Source organism: Dipodomys spectabilis, unplaced genomic scaffold (genome assembly GCF_019054845.1).
Source record: "Dipodomys spectabilis isolate Male_0828 unplaced genomic scaffold, ASM1905484v1 ptg000351l, whole genome shotgun sequence".
Classification (NCBI taxonomy): domain Eukaryota; kingdom Metazoa; phylum Chordata; class Mammalia; order Rodentia; family Heteromyidae; genus Dipodomys; species Dipodomys spectabilis.
The window spans coordinates 1,478,019-1,499,743 of record NW_024871028.1 but is presented as its reverse complement, the minus strand read 5'-3'; the positions used below and the strand labels follow the sequence as shown (position 1 = coordinate 1,499,743).

Below are 21,725 nucleotides of genomic sequence, written 5' to 3'. Positions count from 1 at the left end.
GAAAATTGTTTTTTCCCCAACTCCTGACTGCCTTGGTTTGTAAGAATGAAAGAATTGTGCCTTTAATTCATTAGTTCAGAAATTAGAAAAGTAACCCTAACCCTAGAACCAATTGCCTTTGGATTCTAAAAGCCACAAAAGTACACTAAATTTATACATCCTGTCTTTGCTTCAACTCATTTTTCGTAAAATATTTTTTAGTTTTACTCAGTATCTTGCCATTTTTCTAACACAACATTCAGGCTAACCCTCACACTAATCATACCCTAATCCGAATATTATTACCAGTTTCCTATTTCATATTCATCCTAATTGGATCTTGACTTGTTATTCAAAGATTTACTTTCAGTTTGACCCTAAATATTCCATTTCCCTGATGCTAACACTAAGCCCAGCTGGAACTGAAACCTAATTTTCAACCTAATAATAGTCCAAAATTAATATTAAAAAGTACTCTAGTTTTTATTCATTGTAATGAATATTCCAGTTTGCACTCTGGGAATGAGTTTCAATTTGCCTTAATTTCCAACAAATTTCCTGACTCTACCTGTGAAGTTATCTTCTTCCCTAACATGAACCATTATATTACTTGTCCTCAAATTCTCTTACCAGGAAAAATACTGTAGTTTCCATTAATCCTACATTTTCCTGAACCACTGTATCCTAAAACAATTTCAGATTTGTATATCATCCAGTCTTTTACTTAACGTTAACTCTCAACCTAAACCTGGCTGGAAAACTCTCATTAATCATTACAAGAATTATCAGTGAGAAATAAATATAATGATAATGCTGTAGTTACTATTCAGGCTCACATTTTGCTTCTACTTGTTAGTGAAAACTCAATTTTATAGTAAAACTTTCCTATTCATAACACTAATCATAATCAGATCAAAATACTGACCCTGATTTTAATCCAAATAATGTCTATACTAACATTAACTAGTTAGTGTTACACTAGTTTTCATTCATCCTATTTGATTAAAATAAGCCATCCAAACCTAGGTTTCAATTTTTTTCCAATATCTTAGTCATTTTCTAACCCTAAACTTAATCTTAACTGGAATATTGAGAATAAATATAAGCCTAATTGCAAGCAGATTCTAATATTAATAGCAATACTCTAGTTCACATTCATTCTAATTCTTACCAGGCTTTTATTACAATTTACCTTCAATTTGTCCCTATATTTTTCTCCTTCCCTCTAATCCCAACCATGGCTGGAATCCTAACCATAACCTTAATACTAAAGCTATCTGAATTCTAAAATTTATGAAAAATGCTCGTTTTCTGCAATCCTACCTGAAATTCCACTGTAATCCTCGAAATAAATTGCAGGTTTTCCTAAACCCTACAGATTTTCTCACTCTTATCTCTGAACCTATCTTGTTCCATAACAGGTATCATTATAACCATTGAGCTCAAATCCTGATATTATGAAATACATTGTACTTCCATTATCCCACATTTTCCTGAATTCCTAGAACCTACAAAAGTTCAGCTTTACTTAACATTTAACACATTCTTTTTTATTCCTTTTGTTGGTCGTGGGGCTTGAACTCTGGGCCTGGGCACAATCCCTGAGTTCTTTAGCTCAAGATGTGTGCTTGTACCTCTTGAGACACAGCACCACTTTCTAGTTTCCTGGTAGTTAATTGGAGATAAAATTCTCACAGACTTTTCTGCCTGGGCTGGCTTTGAACTGCAGTCCTCAGAAATCAGCTTCCTGAGTAGGTAATGAGGCTGACAGAGGGATTACAGTTAAATGTGTAAGATAATGAGTACATTTCTTGTTGACCATTGTTGCTCCCTTCTTTGTTGTTGTCCACCTATCCCTTCCCTCTCCCATCTCCATCACTCTCCTCTCCCCATGGTGTAAAATTCATTTTCAGTACAGTGTGCTGTGAGTATTATTGTTGCAATAGGTCATCCTCTGTAGAACCTGAATTTGCTATTTCTCTAACCCTAATTCTAATTCTGTCTGGCATCCTAACTGTAACCATAATAATAATGATAGTTCAATTCAGAAGTTAACAAAAAATATTCATTTTTGTTCCTCCTGTTAATCCTCTGTACATCTTGAATTAAGTTGCAGTTTAGCTTAAATCTTCCAGTGAGTTTATATGTGCATATATAAAAATATAATTTTATGTAAAAAACATGATCTTTGGAGGAAGGAGTAACAAAAAGGAAATAGAGGGAGTATAATCAAATGTTTTAAATATATTATGGAAAGAGAGTAACGAAACTGCCACTTCTGAAAATTAATAACCATTAATAAAATAACTAAAAATAAATAAATAACAAACAGCCTTCCAGTGTTCTTGAAGAGAGCCATGATATGTCTTGTGAAAGAAATACTTGTTCTAAACTTTGTTCATGCATAATTTATATTGTTATTGGTCAATTATTTAATTTAATGAATAAAACTTTATCAAATAGGATTCCATGACAAAAAATATAAAACAGTTACCTAGTAATTGTTTGAGAAAAAGTTATAATCATGAGTTTTAAGAATGTTTCTATTTCCCTACAAAGCAATGGTTTAGGTTTACTAATCTAGTATTTGTAGTAAGTTTAGAGAACATAATAGGCATGAAAAACAATGAACCGTACATCTTGTTTCTTGGATGAATGATATTTTAAACATTGTCTTTTATTCAAACTAATACTTAGGTTTTCTTTTCAAAATAAATGCAATTTTATCTCCTTTCAGAACAAGTACTTGCCCTGCAATTAAATGTATTAGTATATTCAGATATTTAAAAGCTAAATTTTCTATGTTTGTTATGTAGCTCTACATATTCAGAACGACATGATTTTTCTATTCATAAATGTCTAAACTCTGGGATTCTTGCCTCATCAATATAAATTGTATCATGAGGTTTTTCTGAAAGCTCCAGTAACCAGTGTGGGATTTTTGCTTCATCAATATAAATTATCTCATGAAGTTTTTGTGAATGCTCCAGTAACCAGTGTGGTCAAAAATATTTCATGAATTCTAAATTTTAAATCTAATGTTTTTTAGCCTTTGATTATATCAGTTATTGTCTCTTCAGAGCAACTAAAATAAATACTACATTTTAAACATTTCACTCACATTTTAAATAATATTAACATGGGTCAAACACAGACTAATCATTTCAAACCCACCATATTTGATAATCTCAGTGTGAAGAATGTAGAGAGTATAAGAACGTTATACTCAATAATATTTTTGGTTAACTTAAATTAAATTATATATCTAAATTTCTAAATTGCAGGTAAATCACATGGAAATAGGAAAATAATAAAAACTTGATTACTTTGGGATCATTTTCTTCTTATTTTTTTATTGTGAAAATATCGTACAGAGAGGTTACAATTATATGGGCAAAGTAATGAGTACATTTCTTATCAAGCATTGTTTCCTCTTCCTTTGTTTCCCCTTCCCATCCTTACCCATCTCCACACCCTCACCAGCCAAAGTTGTAAAGTTCGTCTTTCGACATAACGTCTTGTACATCTCATTATTACAATGGGTCCAACGGTATCCCTAACATTATGAAGCAAAAATATCTCTAAGAAATATATTTTTCAATAAAATGTTTCAATCCTTAGGTAAAGTGCATTAAACTTCAATATAAAGTTTATCTAAAAATAGAAATTCTGCAACTAATCTAATGTATGTTTTCATGCACAAAATTCTGTGACTTCTAGTCTTATTATGTGATTTTAATTATATTTTTATTGTGAAATGAGCCCTACTTATATTTATTACAAACTTCAGTAACTATACAAATCATGCCTGTACATGGTAATTTACATAATTTAATACACAAAAAAAATTATCTTTTTTCTTGTCTCCCACAGCGAAGCATGAGGTGCTGAAGTATATTAAATGAATGGAATGGAAACTTACAGCGTGAGGATGGGAACATGAACACTTTTTACTTGGCTGAACAAGAATTCTTGTACTTTCTTCCCATTTAATCACACAGGGAAAGCCACAAAATTTGAAGTTAATATGAACGAATTACATTCCTAAAAGTTGTGGCAACCCTGCTCAAAAGCTCAATCTTATCACAAATTCTTTGTGCTTGCTGGCTAATCTATTTCTTTATCACATGTTTCATATTATTAAGCATGTTAGTAATTCAACTGGAAGTACATGGCAGGAGACTCCTGAAATCACATCTATTGCAGTGTAATATTTAGAAGAGAGGAAAAAGATTATATTGATCTCCAATTCCTCCCTTTGTCCTTCAGTATACTAATCAATTGTCAAAACAATCGTGTAAGATGCTAGTTTATTTTCCCTATTTAATTAGAGATTAAGCAAGTGTCTTTTTGTAGTAAGGTGATGACAGTAGTATCACAGCTCTGATATGAGTACCTCCTCCCTAACAAGTAATGCTCTATGTACTGTAAATATGGAAGCCACACTAAATTCTCTCTCTGTCTGTCTCTCTTTCTCTCTCTCTACTCACACACACACACACATACACACACAGAAAAACTTAGAGCTGCCACCCAGACACATCAGAGATCAGTTCCATTCCTTTGTAAGTATAGTTGATTGATGTTTGCGATCCCTTGCTTTTCTTTGCTTCAGGATCTTGCCTGGACCTGCATGTTTCCATGAGATCAAGTCCCTTGTTCTTAGTATACTGTGTATCTTTCTAAGTTCCAAGCCAATTAAGAGTACCCTGAATACAATATCTTCATACTTGACATTCAAATCAAACTCCATGAATTCATACTACTGTTCCAAGATACTAGAATGTATTGGATCTAGAGACAAAAAAAAACTCCCACCTTGTTATTTTAGAAGGAATTGGAATCATGAAATAGAAGAATATCGATCAGGAACTGAGTTAAGAGAACGGGAGTATGTGGGAAAATGTAGAACGTTGTATTTGTGTTAGAGATACAGATTAATAGGCTCATTTATTGAAAACTTGTCATCCTATATTGAAAGGTCAATTTAACCATACAGTTTTTCAGTTGTTTTGCTTACCTATCACTTCTGATCACAAATTCTCTTATGTGTATAGTATCTTTGAATAAATCACACGATTTGCAGATACTTAACATCTTAAGGAAACACAGTCTGCTTCTTCATTTTTCATTCTTTGTGACAAACCCTTATTTTTTGTTTCCGTTTGCTGAATAAATGTATTCCAGGAAACAAGATATTGACAGCAAATCTCAGTGTAATTTTCATTTTGTAAATTTCAAATATAATATGAACTTTGTATTGACTAGTCATTTTTAAAAAATGAGTGATATTCATGAACACAATATTGTGATTCCTTTATGTTAATTGAGAATTGCTATGGTAGTTCATGTGTCTAATTGACTTAACCATCATATTATTCATGTATAAGCATTGCATTGCATTTTTTATTTTTATATATAAAATAATCCCAAAAGGTTTACTTTAAAGTGATAATAGAGGAGTTGTCTTCATGTTCCAAACTTTTCATTTACTTCATTAAAAGTACTAGAAACACATGATGTTTACTGGAGCAATTTAAAAGCTGAGAACACATTTCTAAAGAGAAAGAATTTATTGATTAAAACATAGAATAGAGTAAAAAAAATTTCAGGTTTCTTGCTTGAGACTGCATAAATTTCATATGAATGTAGCTCAAGATGAGACTCACAGATAAATTAATATTTATATTACTGAGATTTACATCACAATATAAGCAATCTAAGTATTTTAAGGAATTGGTCATTCAAAGCCCTAGATACATAATGGATGAAGAATTGAATTGAAAATAGCAAAGGGAAAATAATTCAACATGCAGCCATTATGATTTTATAATACTAATATGGAAGTAATGGAGCTTTTCCCTTTCTGAAGAAGAACGTTTAGTCAGTAATTTCAATGTAAGTCATCAATTGTAATGAGTCTAAAGACTTTTCCTCTGAGATATCCAAGAGTACTATACTCATCCTCTGAAGAGTAAATAAGTAATTATTTTCATTAGCTTTGCTTAATATTAATTTACTTGTAGTAAATAGTTTTAAATGTCTTCTCTTTCTCTCAATTTAATAACATACATTTCTGTCTCTTTGTTTCTTCTTACAAGCCTGAAATCACTATTTCAAATTAGTATAAGCAGGAAAACAAAATAACTTGATACAACAATCACAAATCCTAAATTATGTGAAAAATTCCACATTATAAAAAATAAATCTGAGGAAGAGGAAAAACAATGACAGAATAACCACAGAAAATTATACTAGTAATCACTAATGAAACAGAGATTTAGAGTCCTAGCAGGTACTCTAGGTCTAGAGGGTCACATCAAATCAGCTATAATTATAGATTTGCAGCTATAAATACAGACATAATTATAGACATACAATTCAAAAATCAGAAATCTATGAAAAGGTGCCAGCCAGGAACACATTGGGCAACACATTCAAAAGCACATGTGCAATGTGGAAATAAAAGGGCAACATGGAAAAAAGCAGGAACAGAAGTGTACATCAGAGAAAGCCACATCCATATACATAGACAATTCACCATACCACTGGACAGTCCAAATGGTCACTGGAACCACAAATATTAACATCACAACATCTCACCACAACTGATTTCTATTCCTACACTTAATGGACTCGACAAAAATGCAATTCCAGAAAAACAAATCACAACACGAAACCAAACCAAGACACTGCAAATCAACCAAGAACATAGAGAGTCACTCATTATCATAGATCCCCTAAAAGAAAGGGTCCAAATGGACAGAACAAATCAGAAAAATACAAGAAAAGTGATGTCAAAGTAGTATAATTCACACAGTAAATAACCAGGCATTAGAATAGACAATCAAGGACGTAGAAGATAGTTATCAAAATGTATTACAGATGCTGCTGAAAAAATATGATTAATGGAAAGATAGAAAACCTCTACAAGGAAATTTGTGAACAAGATGAGACCAACCAGTCATTAGCAAAATAATTCATGGAGACTTCAAACAGAAATATAAATAAATTCTGAGAAGGCAAGGGAGTCCAAGAAAAAAATGGATGCCTAGTTAAATGATATGAGAGAAGACACAGCTAATAAAACAACCCTTACATCTCCCCAAACCAAAGAAAAAATGTACAGAAAGTCCATACAAGACCTAAAACAAAGCATTAATAAAGAGACAGAACCCCTAAAAAATGACCAATTAGAAGACAGGGAAATCAAAAACAAAGTAGAAAGTCTACACAGCAAATAGATGAGATAGAAGATAATCTCAGGGTCAAAGACAGAATAGATCTAATAGGAAAGAGGAAATAATCATTTAGAACAAATCCAAGAAATAAGAAATGATCTTGCCAGAACTTCAAGACTCAGATAGAAGATCAAATTTCAGGGAGATAGGTATCAAGAAGGAGAAGAGCAAGAAACTAAATGGATGGGAAGCATATTACAGAAATCTAGCAGAGAACATGACAAACATCCAAAAAGATAGGCTCATTCAGAGAAGAGAAGCCTTTAGAAACCAATCAGAATTCTAGAACTGAACAATCCACCATGATATCATAATCCATTAGAGGATTATTAAAGATCAAGGAAAGAATTCTTAAAGATGCCATAGAGAAAAGATTGATTATTTATAAAGGATATACAGTCAGAATAAATACAGGTTTCTTAGCTGATATGGTAAAAAGGAAAGCCTGGCATTATATATGACAAACATTAAAGGTAAACAACTAACAACCATGAATACAGTCCCAAACTCTCCTTTACATTTAAAGGATATATAAACATATTTCATTAGAAAGAAAACTTGAAACAACGTATGTCCACCAAATTATCAGGATAGAATATAATCAAATATATACTACATAGAGAAGATCAAGAAGAAGAGGAACTGGTTATATAAAATTCTCCCTACCAGAGAACAAGGTAAATATGTTAAGAGTAGATGAGGCACAGCTCCTAATAACAGGTGTATAACATAGCAGGACTTATCAGATATTTCTGTCTTAACCCTCAATATCAATGGACTTAAATTTCCAAATAGAAGACATAGATTAGATAGTAGTATCAAAAGCCAAGATGCATCCATCTAGTATCTATGAGAGACACATTATCAAACACATTCTATGAAGCTAGAGTTACACTCCTCCCCAAATCACATAGGGATTCACCAAAGAAAGAGAACGATGAACCAAACTCTTTGATAAGCATTAATGCAGAACTTCTTAATAAAATTCTCACTAACCAATTTCAGCAACTAACAAAAAAATCATAAGGTATGATCAAATAAGATTCATCTTGGATACGATTTGCTTCAATATTCTTGTCAATAAACATAATACAAACCATCAGCAGAAGCAGGGACAAAAAACACATGATAGTCAATAGGGTGTAGAAATAGCGTTTAACAAGCTCCAATACCCCTTTATGATTAAAAATCTGAGAACCTAGGAATGCATAGAACATTCCTCAATATTAAACTGTGTATGTACATGAAAGAGATAATTAGCATTTAGCTAAGTGTGGAAGCATGAAGACATTAACATGAAGAATGAGAAAAGGATGTTCACTCTCTACTACTCTTCAATATGGTAGTGGACTTGCTTGCAAGAGCAATAGACAAAAGAAAAACATAAAGCAGATCCAAATAGGGAAGAAGTAAAACTATCCCTTTTTACAGATGAAATGACCCTGTATTTAAAGGACCCTACGGATTCCTCCCACAAGTTAGTAAAGGCGATGCTAACCTTCATCAATGTAGCAGGATATAAAAACCACAAGAATCAGTAGTTTTTCTGTTACCAACAATGGGAAGATCCACGCTGAAATCCAAAAAACAACCTCATATACTAGCCTCAAAGTCAAATCAAATCTAAACAAAACAAAACAACAACAACAAAACTAGGAATTAATTAACTAAAATTGTGAAGGACCTATATGTGAAAACTTTAAAAATATAAAAAGGGAAATTGAAGGAGATTCAAGGAAATAGAAAGTCTTTCAAAGTACCTAGTTGGAAGAATTAACATTTTGAAAACTGCAATACTTCCCCTAAACAATTGGCAATGCAATACTCATCAAAATCCCAACAATATTCTTCAATGTAGAAGAGAAAGCAATGCAACTATAATATGGAATTACAAAATTACACATGAAACAGAATGCTTAGAAGTGAATTCTTGGGCCTATAGTCATCTTACACACACAAACATATACACACACACCCACACACACAATGGAATTATATTCACCCATCAGAAAGATGACTTTTCACCAGTGGTAAGGAAAATGAAAGGCTTGGGAAAATTATATTAAGAGAAAAGAGAAAGGAATGCAGACTCAGAGCAATAAAGTTTTCATGGATTCATTCATTTATTGTAGCTAGAAGATGAATACAAATCTATAGGTAAACAAGACAGATTCTACCTCGTCCATTAGAATGGCCATTACTAAGAAAACTAACAATAACAAACGCTGGCATGGATGTAGCCAATTGGGAACTCGATTACACTGTTAATGGGGAATTAAACATGATCAACCACTGTGGAATGCAGTACGGAGTTTCCTGAAAAGAGTAAATATAGATCTCCCTTAAGACCCAGTAATTCCCCTTATGGGCAATAATCCAATAAATAACAAACAAGCTCACATGAAAGCTACCAGTATAACCATGTTCAGGTCTCAGGCCCAGAGTTCAAGGACTGGAAAAAAGTTACCACTGCTGGTATTTGTTTCTGCAAATATGAACAGTTTTATATAAGATACCAAATCAATCTATTTGCTGTAGCTAGATTAGGACTTAAATATAGTGGGTGATAAAATGACTCCCTTGTTGAATGTTAGAAAGAGATGTAGGTAGTCCATGAAAAGGAGATTTTTTGTTGTTGCTGTTCGAGGGGCTTGAAGTCCATACTTATGCACTGTCCCTGAACTCTTCAACTCAAGGTGGGTGCTCTACCACTTGAGCGACAGTGCCACTTCTGGTTTTATGATGGTTAAATGGAAATAATAGTCTTTCTTGCCCAGGCTGGCTTTGAACCGTAGTCCTCAGATCTCAGCTTCTTGAGTAGCTAGGATTACAGTTGTGAGCCACTGGCACGATTTTTAGAAAAGAAAATCCACCTCTTCACGTGTGTCTAAACCTCAGATAGGACTATTAGAACAAGTCACCTTCACCTCATTTCATCAGACATTTGTAAATTTTCTCTTTTCCTTCATGTGGTAATACTGCAATCAATATCAACTCAGCTGGGGGACTGGTTCAATTGTATGGTATTTGCTAATACCTAATTTAAGAACTTTTACATCAAAAGAAATGAAACCCTCATTTGGAATAATTGTTTACTCTTTTTATTACAAATCAGTGCTTGATTACTTCCTAATGTGATATTGGACTTCGTAATAGAGTGATGAAATTTTCTTTCTTTTCAACCTTCTCCCACATGTGGTCAAATATTTAAGAGTTCAAAGATTTGCATTGATAATTGATTAAGCTGACTTCTAAGAAAATGTGCTTTTCTGGAATTTGGTCTTCTGTCTTTTTCTTACATGCACAAGCATTCTATGATTTATTTGTTCTACAAGGAATTCTCCTTTCCAATCTTTATGTGACCAATTTTAGTCTCTCTGATCAGTCTTTCTGTCCTTTCTCTGGAGTCTCATTTGAGTCTGCCTCAAAAAATATATTAGTTATCAACTAAATGACTCTCAGCTTCTGTTTTTTGCCTGACTTCATGTAGGCTATGATAGCAACCCTGCCTGGCTGTGCTTACTGGAGTGTGTGTGTGTGTGTGTGTGTGTGTGTGTGTGTGTGTGTGTGTGTGTTTTGTTTTAGATGTCTAGGATTACTATTCAAGGTAGTAGTTTCTCTGGGCCCCTGTGATCCCCTGGCCTAGAGTCAATGGGTTTTTCTCATAAAGATACAAAGAAAAATTGAATAAATTCCTGTTAATTGTCTCAAACTAAGGCAATCAGGCATCCTTGCAAAGCCATCAATAATGCTTTGTAACCACTTACAGAGGTCATCTACCAAGATGTCTTTTCAAGGTTGACTGTGAAAAATGTTCATTTCCAAGTAGCCACCACAAAGCAGATCACATTCTTGGGATCAGACATTTGGAAGGAAGGTTCCCCTTCCTTCCTTCTCTTATGATAGATCAAACCGTAATATTCTTCAGTTGTGGCCAGCCTGGAGCACATATTCCCAAGAATATTCTGTAGTGTAAAAGAGGACCAACTCTCAAAATAATGGTGTAAATACTTGTCTACTACAGACTGATTTACCTTGCTTTTATCTATTGTTATTTTCATTATTTCAAACACATGAATAATTTATATTGGGATTAGACAAAGGATTAATGGAATAAACATTCAGTTTACTTTCATATATCCAATATAATACACTTAACCCATAATGGAAAAATAAATCCAACTCTAGAAACAATGTCAGGAATATAAAATAAGCCTTAATACCTATAATCTGGCACACATACACCATCATCCACACAAAAATTCAGTCTCCCTGGAAATATTTATTTGGTATGAAATAATAAAAATTTAATTAATAAATATGACTTTGAAGAATCATCTGAAATAGTCCTCGTGTATATAATTGTAAATAATTTTATAGATGTCACCTAGACAAGAATTTAACATGCACGTAGAAACCAAATTTCCACAATTGAAGCTATATGAAAGGGGTCATACCTTCGTGTACTATGCGGTGTGAATTTTACCACATTGCTGAACCCTTCCAACTAATACCAAGAGTCATGTGCAATAATTTATTATTTGATGTTAAGATGAGTGCTAAGTGTGGAATACACTTTGAATTATTACATTAAATTACAGAAATGAAGCAATAATGATATATTATTTGTTTAAACTCTAATGCTTCTCAATTTTACAATTCATAAATATATTATTAAAATTATTTTCACTTTCTTCTTTTCTATAGCTGCTGAAATTAAAATTATATATTAAACATTCAATATTAAGAAATCAATAATAAGTAAACTATTATTAAAATGATATACTATTAAACTGTGATTTGAATTATACTTCTAACAAATTGTGATCTAAACAAGTCAATAGAATTAAGGGTGATCATTTTTAAACTTAGCAGTTTGTATTTTTTTATTTTATTTTATTTTTTGGGTCCGCTAGTGGGGCCTGAACTCTGGGCCTGGGCGCTCTGCCTCATCATTTCAGCTCAAGGCTAGCGCTCTACAACTTGAGACACAGCACCACTTCTGGCTTGTTTCTTTTTGCTTATGTGGTGCTGAGGAATCAAACCCAGGGCCTCAGGCATGCAAGGCAAGCACTCTACCACTGAGTCACCTTCCCAGCCCAGCAGCTTGTTATTTGTTTCTTAATTGTGTCATTTGTTATTCTCGGTCCAAGTCTTCTCTTCATCTTAATTGTTTAGTTTTCTATTTTATCTCTATTGGTTTGCTGATTATGCATTTTGTTTAACCTTTTTAATGACTGACATGAGGCTGAAAAGCTATATGCTAGTTTATTACTTGCTATGTTAATGTAAAATTACTGCTTTCCACAGCTCTTCTACTCTACAATACTACAGTATTTCCCCCAGTCCCATCTCCTGTATTGCTGCTCTCAAATATTTTAGTTTATTTTTTTATTTAAATTTTATTGTCAAGGTAATGTACAGATGGGATATAGTTACATAAGTAAGGTAATTAATTTATTTTTTTCTAACTTGTTACCCTTTTCCCTATTTTTCTCCCTCTTCACTCTCAGCACCCCCCCCCAAGATTATTTACAACATATTGTCTTGTGAGTACTACTGTTGCATAGGTTCCCCCTTTGTCCTTTGTCTCACCATTTTGTTTTTTTTTCCTTTCCCTTCCCTAGTTCAGATCAACGTATTTAAAATACCCAGGGTATCAAAATCCAATACAGTGACTACAGGGGATAAACCATAAGTGGGGAAAACACAAAAAGATAAAAAGAAATCACATAGTTCATTAAGAACAACAACAACAAAGAACATGTCTTGGAGTTCATTTCACTTGGAATCACCTTATTCGGTCATATGTACATAGCTACTGAGCTATTCCGCTCTATCCTTAATGTACACAATAATGCTCCCTTATTACCCAGTAATCCCACTTCTGGGCATATAACCAGGTGATCACAAACAAGGCCACAGTAAAGCTACTACTGTGTATCACAGTAATATTTACCAAAAATGACACACACACACACACACAAGCACATACACACACACACACACACACACACACAGAGATAAACACAAGTGGAAATCTATGCTTCCATCACAAAGAATGTGACCACCTCATTTGTAACGAAATGGAAGAATTTGGAAAAAACCATATTAAGTGAAGTAAGCCAAACTTAAAGAAACATAGGTCCCATGGTTTCCCTTATTTGTAATAATTAGTTTACATCAAGGATAATCTCATATATTTTAATTTGACATTTTGTTCTATGTTGAACTTGCAATATTATTGCTATATTGTTTGTTATTATTTCTGAAAACAGGCAGGTATACTTAAAGAATTACATTAATCTTATCCATTATTGAAGGAAGAAAAACTAAAAGAGGAACCACTACTAGGAAGAACAACTCCTACTTACTTAGCTTCATTCCTACATAAGGCCAATGTTGTCCCCTGTATCTTCATGTTGTACATTACAACTCTATACCTGGTCATAATGTAGATCTAGTATCTTATGCATAAATGCCCCAGAAGTTCCACTTTGCTTTACTTAAAAAAAAAATTCTGTCTTAATGTTTGCGGATTTTGTGTGTGTGTGTGTGTGTGTGTGTGTGTTTCCAAAGATCAGAACATAACATTTTTCTTCATTTCGAATACATCTTTCAGGTCATTGTAAGTTGTGGCTAATGGGAGAAGTCTCTCGTTAATTTAAGGATGAAACAAAAAGATATTTCTGCATCTACCAGAGTTGCTTTATTAGTGTAGTTGAACATTGAACTTCGATTTATATCTTGGCTGTTGTTGTGAATAATGTGAATAACAATGAACTACAGATATAATTACGAGTTACCCAGAGAGAAATAATCACATGATTGGTGGATCAGATGATATTTCAACTATGATTTCTTTAGAAAACTGCATACTACTTTCTACAAGGAGAATATTAACCTGTATTTTGATCAAGAGTGTAGAAAATTTCCTTTTCTTCACACTCTCACCAACATTATTACCTTTTATTCAAAAAGTAATAAAGGGCAAGTTTTTACTATCTTCACTACCCCAGACTCGCTTAAGACTGAAATCCAACCTCCTAAATGCTTGGAATTACATACCTTTACCACCACACCTGGTTCCTTTGATTTTTTTTAAATAAGAGTTCTAATAGTTATGAAGTAGTATCATAGTAATTTTGAATTACATTTCTCTAATGACTTCTGCTCACAAAGCATTAAGCCAGCACAGAAGTTGTATTAAACACAACTGTGTAAACCCACTGGTGATATAGAGGGCTTTATGGAAAACATGTCTATTTGAACTTTTGTCCATTTTAAATCAAGTGTCTTGTTAATCTCATCTTTAATCTCTCTATACAAAAATAATTAATTCAAGGTAGTAAAAAGGAAAAAATTAAGCAACTTCTAACATTTTTCAATTTTCAATAACATGATATTGCTTAAATCATTTTCTGTTTATGCTTGAGACTATATAACAATTTAGTTAGACCTTTTACATAGCTATATGTATTTTATTTATTTTACATTTATTGCTCTTTCCAAAGCTTGCGTGTCTAATTTTGGTTTCTTTCAGTCTTAAGTAGTTCAGATTTCAAACTGAAGAATAAATGGAAGTAAGCAAACAAAAAATACAGTTCCTCTCATTTGATTATACCTCTACAAGAATGAGAAAGAGTTCAGCATTCTAAGGACCCTTAATTCTTAAGATAACATTTGCTATAATGCCAATGTTATTACCATTTTAGTGCTGGGAAAAATTGTAATTAAAGGCAGTAAGTGCATGGCCCAAGACACACAGTGAGGAAGGAAATGAGTCAAATTTTCCAAAAGTCTTTCAGCAATACACAACAAGTAGATAAATTCACTCCATTCTCTGATACTCTCAATTCAATATTCATATTGTCCAAGAAATAATAGCATAGCAATTATTGCCCATGGTGATTGTTTTCTGTGACATTTTTCTTCAACACAGACTGTGTTGGTGACATTGGATTATCATGCACAGAGCTGAGCTTATAAATTATGGTCCAAAAAGAGGCAAATTTCTTCTGTCCCATAGTTCCAGTATCATTTTTAAAAGTACTAAATCTTTTAAATATCATCACTTACTGTATTTTAAGAATTCAAGAATGAAAAAAATCACATATAATCAATCCAAAATGCTTTAAAACTAGGAGATGATAAAACAGGCCTCTGTGAAGTAAATTTTCTTCTACTTTTAAAATTGTTCTGAAAGACTTGTGCTGGTTTGTCACACCTGTAATCCTAACTACTCGGGATACCTACTAAGGAGCCTGAGATCTGTGGATAACATTTGGAAGCCAATCAGGGCAAAATAAATTTATAAGATTATTTTTCCAAAAATTTAAAGAACTAACAAAGGGCCAGGAATGGAGATGTAGCTCATATAGTAGCTCACCAATCTAGAGAGAAAGATATAGCGAGACCACAAAGCCCTAATTTCAAACTCTGAGCATGCCAACACGCAGGAATGCACACACATTCACTTTTCCAAATATCTTCATTTCAGTGTTTTGCATTAATTTCTCTGTTAACTATATTATATGGGTAAAATAGGCAAAATAAACTTCCATCTCAAAACATTTTTATACATTTTTTGTTGTAAAAATACTGTACAGAGGGGTTATAGTTACATGAGCAAAGTAATAAGTACATTTCCTATCAAGCATTGTTACCTCCTCCTTTGTTTTTCCCCCACCATTCCTTCCCTTCCACCTTCCCAAGTACACTCCTCACACCCGCAAGCCCCACCCAATGTCCCCAGCCTAAATTGTAAAGTTCGTTCTTCAAAATAATGTCTTGTGCATCTATTGTTATACAATGGGTCAAAATGTATACCTATTTAAGTATGTTGTTTTTTCCCTTTCCTTCCCCAAATTAGAGAAGTGTATATACAAGATGCAGGTGCACCAAATCAAATAAAGTGAAAATAGGGGTTATATTGTTGGGGAGGAATGTATAAAAAACAAAAAAATATCACGTCGTACATTATAAATATGTGAGAAACAACAGCAAGAAAGAAAAAACCACTTGCGGCTCTATCTTGAGGGTCATATAGCTTAACATCTACTTATCTAGTCATATACACATAGCTTTTCAACTTTTCTGCTTATCCCAGACATATACTAGTTATTGCAAATAAGGGATACCATGGGACCTATGTTTCTTTGGACGTGGCTTACATTAGTTAATATAATTTTTTTCCAAGTCTTTCCATTTCCTAAAAATTGGGCGATGTCATTCTTTCTGATGGAGGCATAGAATTAATATATATACACATATATATGTATATATATGGTATATGTGTGTGTGTGTGTGTACACACATATACACAGAGAACATTTTAGTTTTTTGTTTTTTAGAGCAACTTAGTTTTCCATATTCATCATTTTTTCAAATGTTTTTCTTGTGATAAAGTGGTTACATAATTTCCCAAATTTCACAATATTGTGGGATAGTGATGCTTAGTTAAAGTCACAAACATATTCTAACTTTGATGGAGCAAATTGTCTATCATGGTCTACAACACTTATGAGTTCTATGAGCTTTGCAATAGAGTTATTTCTTCCATATGTATACTTTTTTTGTTTGGAAATATGTATATTTCTTTTGTTTTGCATAGCGTCTGCTGTTCCCTCTTTCCCACTTGTTCCCTCCCTCCCTTCAGTGACATTGAGTTGCTTAGTTCATTTTGGTCAATGTCCAGTGCAGCTGATGGATCCCACTGTTGTATGTTTTTCCCTGATTCCCTCTAGTTCTGTGTCGTCCTCCTGGTTTCCCTTCAGTGTGCACATATTATCAGCAGAATGGGGTTATTTAGTAGTGATTCAATCAGATGAGTGGAAGTCCTTGGTTTCTTAAGTGTTGTTAATTTTGTTGTATCACCTTACATTTTGGATTTAACATCCACTTACCATGGAGACCATGTGGTTTGTCTCTTGCTTTTGTCTTACCTCGCTCAACATGATTTCCTGTAGCTTGATTGATTTCCCTGCTAATGCCATTATTTTGTCCTTTCTAATGGCTGGAAAATATTCTGTTGTGTATAGTTACAACAGTTTTTGGATCCATTCATCTCTGGTGGGACATATGGGTTGTTTTCCTATCCTGGCTATTGTGAACAGTGCTACAATAAACATGGAGGTGCATGTGTCCTTGAATATGGGTACCTGTTGTTCAGGATAGATGCCTAGAAGTGGTATGAGTAGGCCATAAGGAAGGTCAATAATTAGCTTTCTGAGGACTCATCAGACTGCTTTCCAAAGTGATTGTGTAAGTGTACATTCACACACACACACACACACACACACACACACACACACACACACACAGAGAGAGAACGTTTTCTTGATCCATTCTTCTACTGAGGGGTATCGGGGTTGGTTCCCTATCTTAGCTATGGCAAATAATGCTACAATAAACATTGTTGTGGTGGTAGTTTTAGTATGGACTTGTTTGTGATCATTTGGGTGAATGCCCAAAAGTGGGATTGCTGTGTAATAGGAGAGCTCTATGTGGAGTCTTTTGAGGAACCTCCAAACCGCTTTCCAAAGTGAATGAACAAGTTTACACTCCCACCAAGAATGCAGTAGGCTTCCCTTCTGGCCACATCCCTTCCAGCATCTGTTGGTGTAAACATATGGAACTATTCATCCTTGTGCAGGAACCATGCTAATCTTCTCTGTATGTTCCAATTTTAGTGTATGTGCAGCCAAATTGAGCACAGAACATTTTTTTATATATAAAGTGTAATTGATTTTCTTAAACGAGACAATTCAACAACAAGTAAGTTCAAAAGAATTGTGAAATTTTGCAACCATGTATTTCTTACATAAGCACACATTTAAGAATAAAGTCAAGATTGACATGCCAAAAACAAAATAATTTCAGATATTTGTTGTTCATGAGATGTGTAGGAGGAGGAATTCAATTATTCTACACAAGGCACCTGTCATAATGATCATTGCAGCAAATGTTAAGCTTTGTTAAAAGTTTTAATGTTTTAAATATCTTTCATTTTGGGATTTGCTTATATGGCAAAATTAAGACTGTTTGGCAGGTCATAAAATTTTTCGATAAAGTATATAGTATTTCTGGTAGCATGTACTAGTATGTATGTACATTTCAGAGTTTATAGAAACTTTACTAATGAGAAGTTGCAAAGACTGTGTAAAGAAGTAGAGTGAAGAGTTAAGATTTTAAGTACACAGTTTCTCTTAAATCTTTAGGGCTCCCTTACGTTATATGTTAGTGATGAACAAATAATGATATAAGCCACATACAAATGATGAGATGAACTATAAATAGTAACCTTAGTGGGTAAATTTAAAGGCTACTCATAGCTTTATCCAGTTTTAAATGTACAGGCATATGAGAAAATAGTAAAATCTACTATATACTCTTCAAATAATCAGAGCCTTGGTAATTGTTTTGTTTTTATTATAGTAATCATTAATATATAATTATTGTTTTCTTTATTTATAGCATTTTTTCCTTGTTGTAATATAATACAACTTTTTGTGAGTCGTGATTAAGAGGTACTTTGAGAATATTATTGGGATGGCCACACCATTTTTCATAGGTCCATGTAAATTTAGAAAGAGCAAAAACTAAAAACAAAATATTGATTAAAAATTATATCAAGTAGAGTCTGAATCAGGAGTGTTGATAAATATCCATACCTAAAATCTTATCCCTAGTCTGAAGTAGTGGTATTACAGAGTTGAGGCCACAAAATTGAGAAACTGTGCTTTGTTTTGCTTTGTTTTTTGCTTCGGTTTTGTTGGTTGTGGGGCTTGAACTCTGGGTCTTGGGTACTGTCCCTCAGCTCTTCAGCTCAAGGCTAGCGTTATCACTTGATCCACAGCACCACTTTCATCTTTTTCTGCTTATGTCGTGCTGAGGAATGAAATCCAGGACCTCATGCATGCAAGGCAAGCAGTCTACCACTGAGTCACCTTTCCAGCTCCTGAGAAACTGTGATTTAAAAATCATCTGAACAATATTTGCCTTCTGCTTTTGGTTATATAATGAAATATGTGAACACATTTTTATATTTTTGTGAACTGTCATACTTCTAAATTTATACTAACTGCAGAAAATTTATCCTTTTCAAAGTCAAGAAATATTTCTGAGAGTTTGCTTCTGTGAAGAATGTTTTTGCATTTATAATTTCTTCTGAGCCATTTTTATTTATTATCAAAATCACTTTATTTTTTATGTTGATAAGTTATCATAAATCAAATACCTTCAAAAGTACATGTAGTGTCTCAAGATAGCAGTATGAATATTCTCATACACCTCTTGTTTATCTGTTATGCATGTTAATATTATGATATTTTTCTCTCTTTCACTCTCTCTCATTTCTGCTCTTTCTCTTTCATGCTCCATATCTGCTACTTAGAATTTCTGATGGTCTACTATTTTCCTTCAGGATCCACTGGTTTTGTGGGAACATGATAGGGACCATCAGTTACCCTTGCATTCTTTAAGAGTTATAACAGTGACGTGAAATTATTCTTTGCCATTCTAAATGGCAAAACAACACATCTAGGAATTCCTTTTCACTTTTAGTACTATTATAAATTTTATCTCATATGAATAATTGGGACTGATAATATACTTTTAGCCTGGGACCTAAAAGTTCTTTTTCTTTTACAAACAACCTTTTTCTTTTATTATCAGTAAGTAACAAAAACAAAGCTATCTTATGGGAAAGTGGCTGAAGTTGTTCACAGGGATGAAAAACAAGTTAATGGGGGAAGTGAGTACAAAGGATACCCTTCATATAGCACAGATCCTTAGAGCAGTTTATCATGTACATTTTGTGATAAGGACAACGTGCTGGGAACTCTAGATTAAATCACTGAACACCTGATATATATATGCACATATATTTATATATGTATATTTATTTATATATGCATATATGTGTATATCGGCCCATATATGTACACATGAATGTCACTGTACACACAAATACACACATACGTACACACATGTACACATGCACAAATGGAAAAAGACACATAGATATAGCCAACACAAGTTTCACTAGTTGTTGAATATGCCTTAGACAGAATGCTTGGAAAAAAATGTGTTGAAGATGTATTCGTCTCTAAGAGTTCTTTTACCACTCCTCTTATCTCTTCAAACTGGTAGGTTTAGAGAGATTCGACTTGAAAAGTGCAGTACAAGTGATAGCAAGTCACTCGGAAATCTCAATAAGTAGTGGTCATATGGTGTCTCCCTGCTCCCCATGGAATGCTTGCTCTTGTAGACACTCTCAACATCCAAAGTAGTAGGACAATATCCTTGTTAAGAATAAAGTTATAAGGCTTTAAATGGCATCCTTCCTTGGGCTCTTTTCCAACAGCGAGCATCAATTCCTAAGCAGATGAGTGACTCCCCAGAAGACTGGAGCACAGGTCAAAATTTAACCAACCCATATGAAAAGTCTAAAGTGAGCAGTTCTGACTGAGGTCATACAGATGTCCTGGCCATGAATATGAGAAAAAAAGAAAGTTTTTTATGTGTAGAACACAATTATACCAACTGACAAAAGATGATGTGCATTTCATTTATTTGCTTTTGGACTTGGAAAGTGTTTTTAAGTGTGTCTACACAAGTAGAATCAGCATGAAACAAGCCAGCATTTCTTCATTTAAGATGCAAGGAAAGTATACAGGTTGACCCATTGTAACAATGAGATTTGCAAGATACTATTAGAGGGGGGTAGACGGAGGTGTTTGGGATGTGTGAAGGTAAGGAATAGTAGGAGAAAACAAAGGAGGTGGTAACAATACTCAATAAGAAATGTACGCATTACCTTACTTATGTAACTATAACCTTTCTGTACAGTACTGAGCTTCTTCAGTAAAAGTGCTGGCAAAATTGGTTAATCACTCATAGAAAACTAAAACTATATCCTTGTATATCATCCTGTACTGAATCAACTCCAAATGTATCAAATACCTCAGAGTCAAAGCAGACACCCTCAAAACATTACAGGATGGAGTAGGACATACCCAAGGTCTCCTGTGCAGAGGATGAAATTTTCTTAATAGAGACCCAGAAGCACAAGAAATCAAAGAAAGTTTGGACAAATGGTATTGTATGAAATTGCAGAGCTTCTGCATGGCAAAGGACATAGCTAGCAAGATCAATAGAAAGTCCATTGATTGGGAGAAGATCTTCACTAGCCATATAATAGAGAAGGATCTCATATCTAAAATATACTTGGAACTCCAAACATTAAATCCCCCAATAACAAATCCTCAAAGAAACAACTGCCCAATAAATAAGTGGGCTAAAGACTTCAAGGCAATCTTCTTTGAAAAGAAAAGAAGGAAGGCCAATAGACACATGAAGAAATGCTCAACCTCCCAAGCCATAAAAGAAAAGCAAATCAAAACAACATTGAGATACCACCTTACCCCATTTAGAATGGGTAAATCAAGAACTCTAATGACAACTTATCCTTCAGGGGATGTGGCCAGAAGGGAACCTTACTGC

At 33.6% G+C, this 21,725-nt stretch overlaps 1 pseudogene; it reads right to left on the bottom strand.

Moving 5' to 3' along the window:
* Window positions 1–17,844: 17,844 nt before the first annotated feature.
* On the bottom strand, window positions 17,845–17,935 carry LOC122095449 (annotated as a pseudogene).
* Window positions 17,936–21,725: the final 3,790 nt, after the last annotated feature.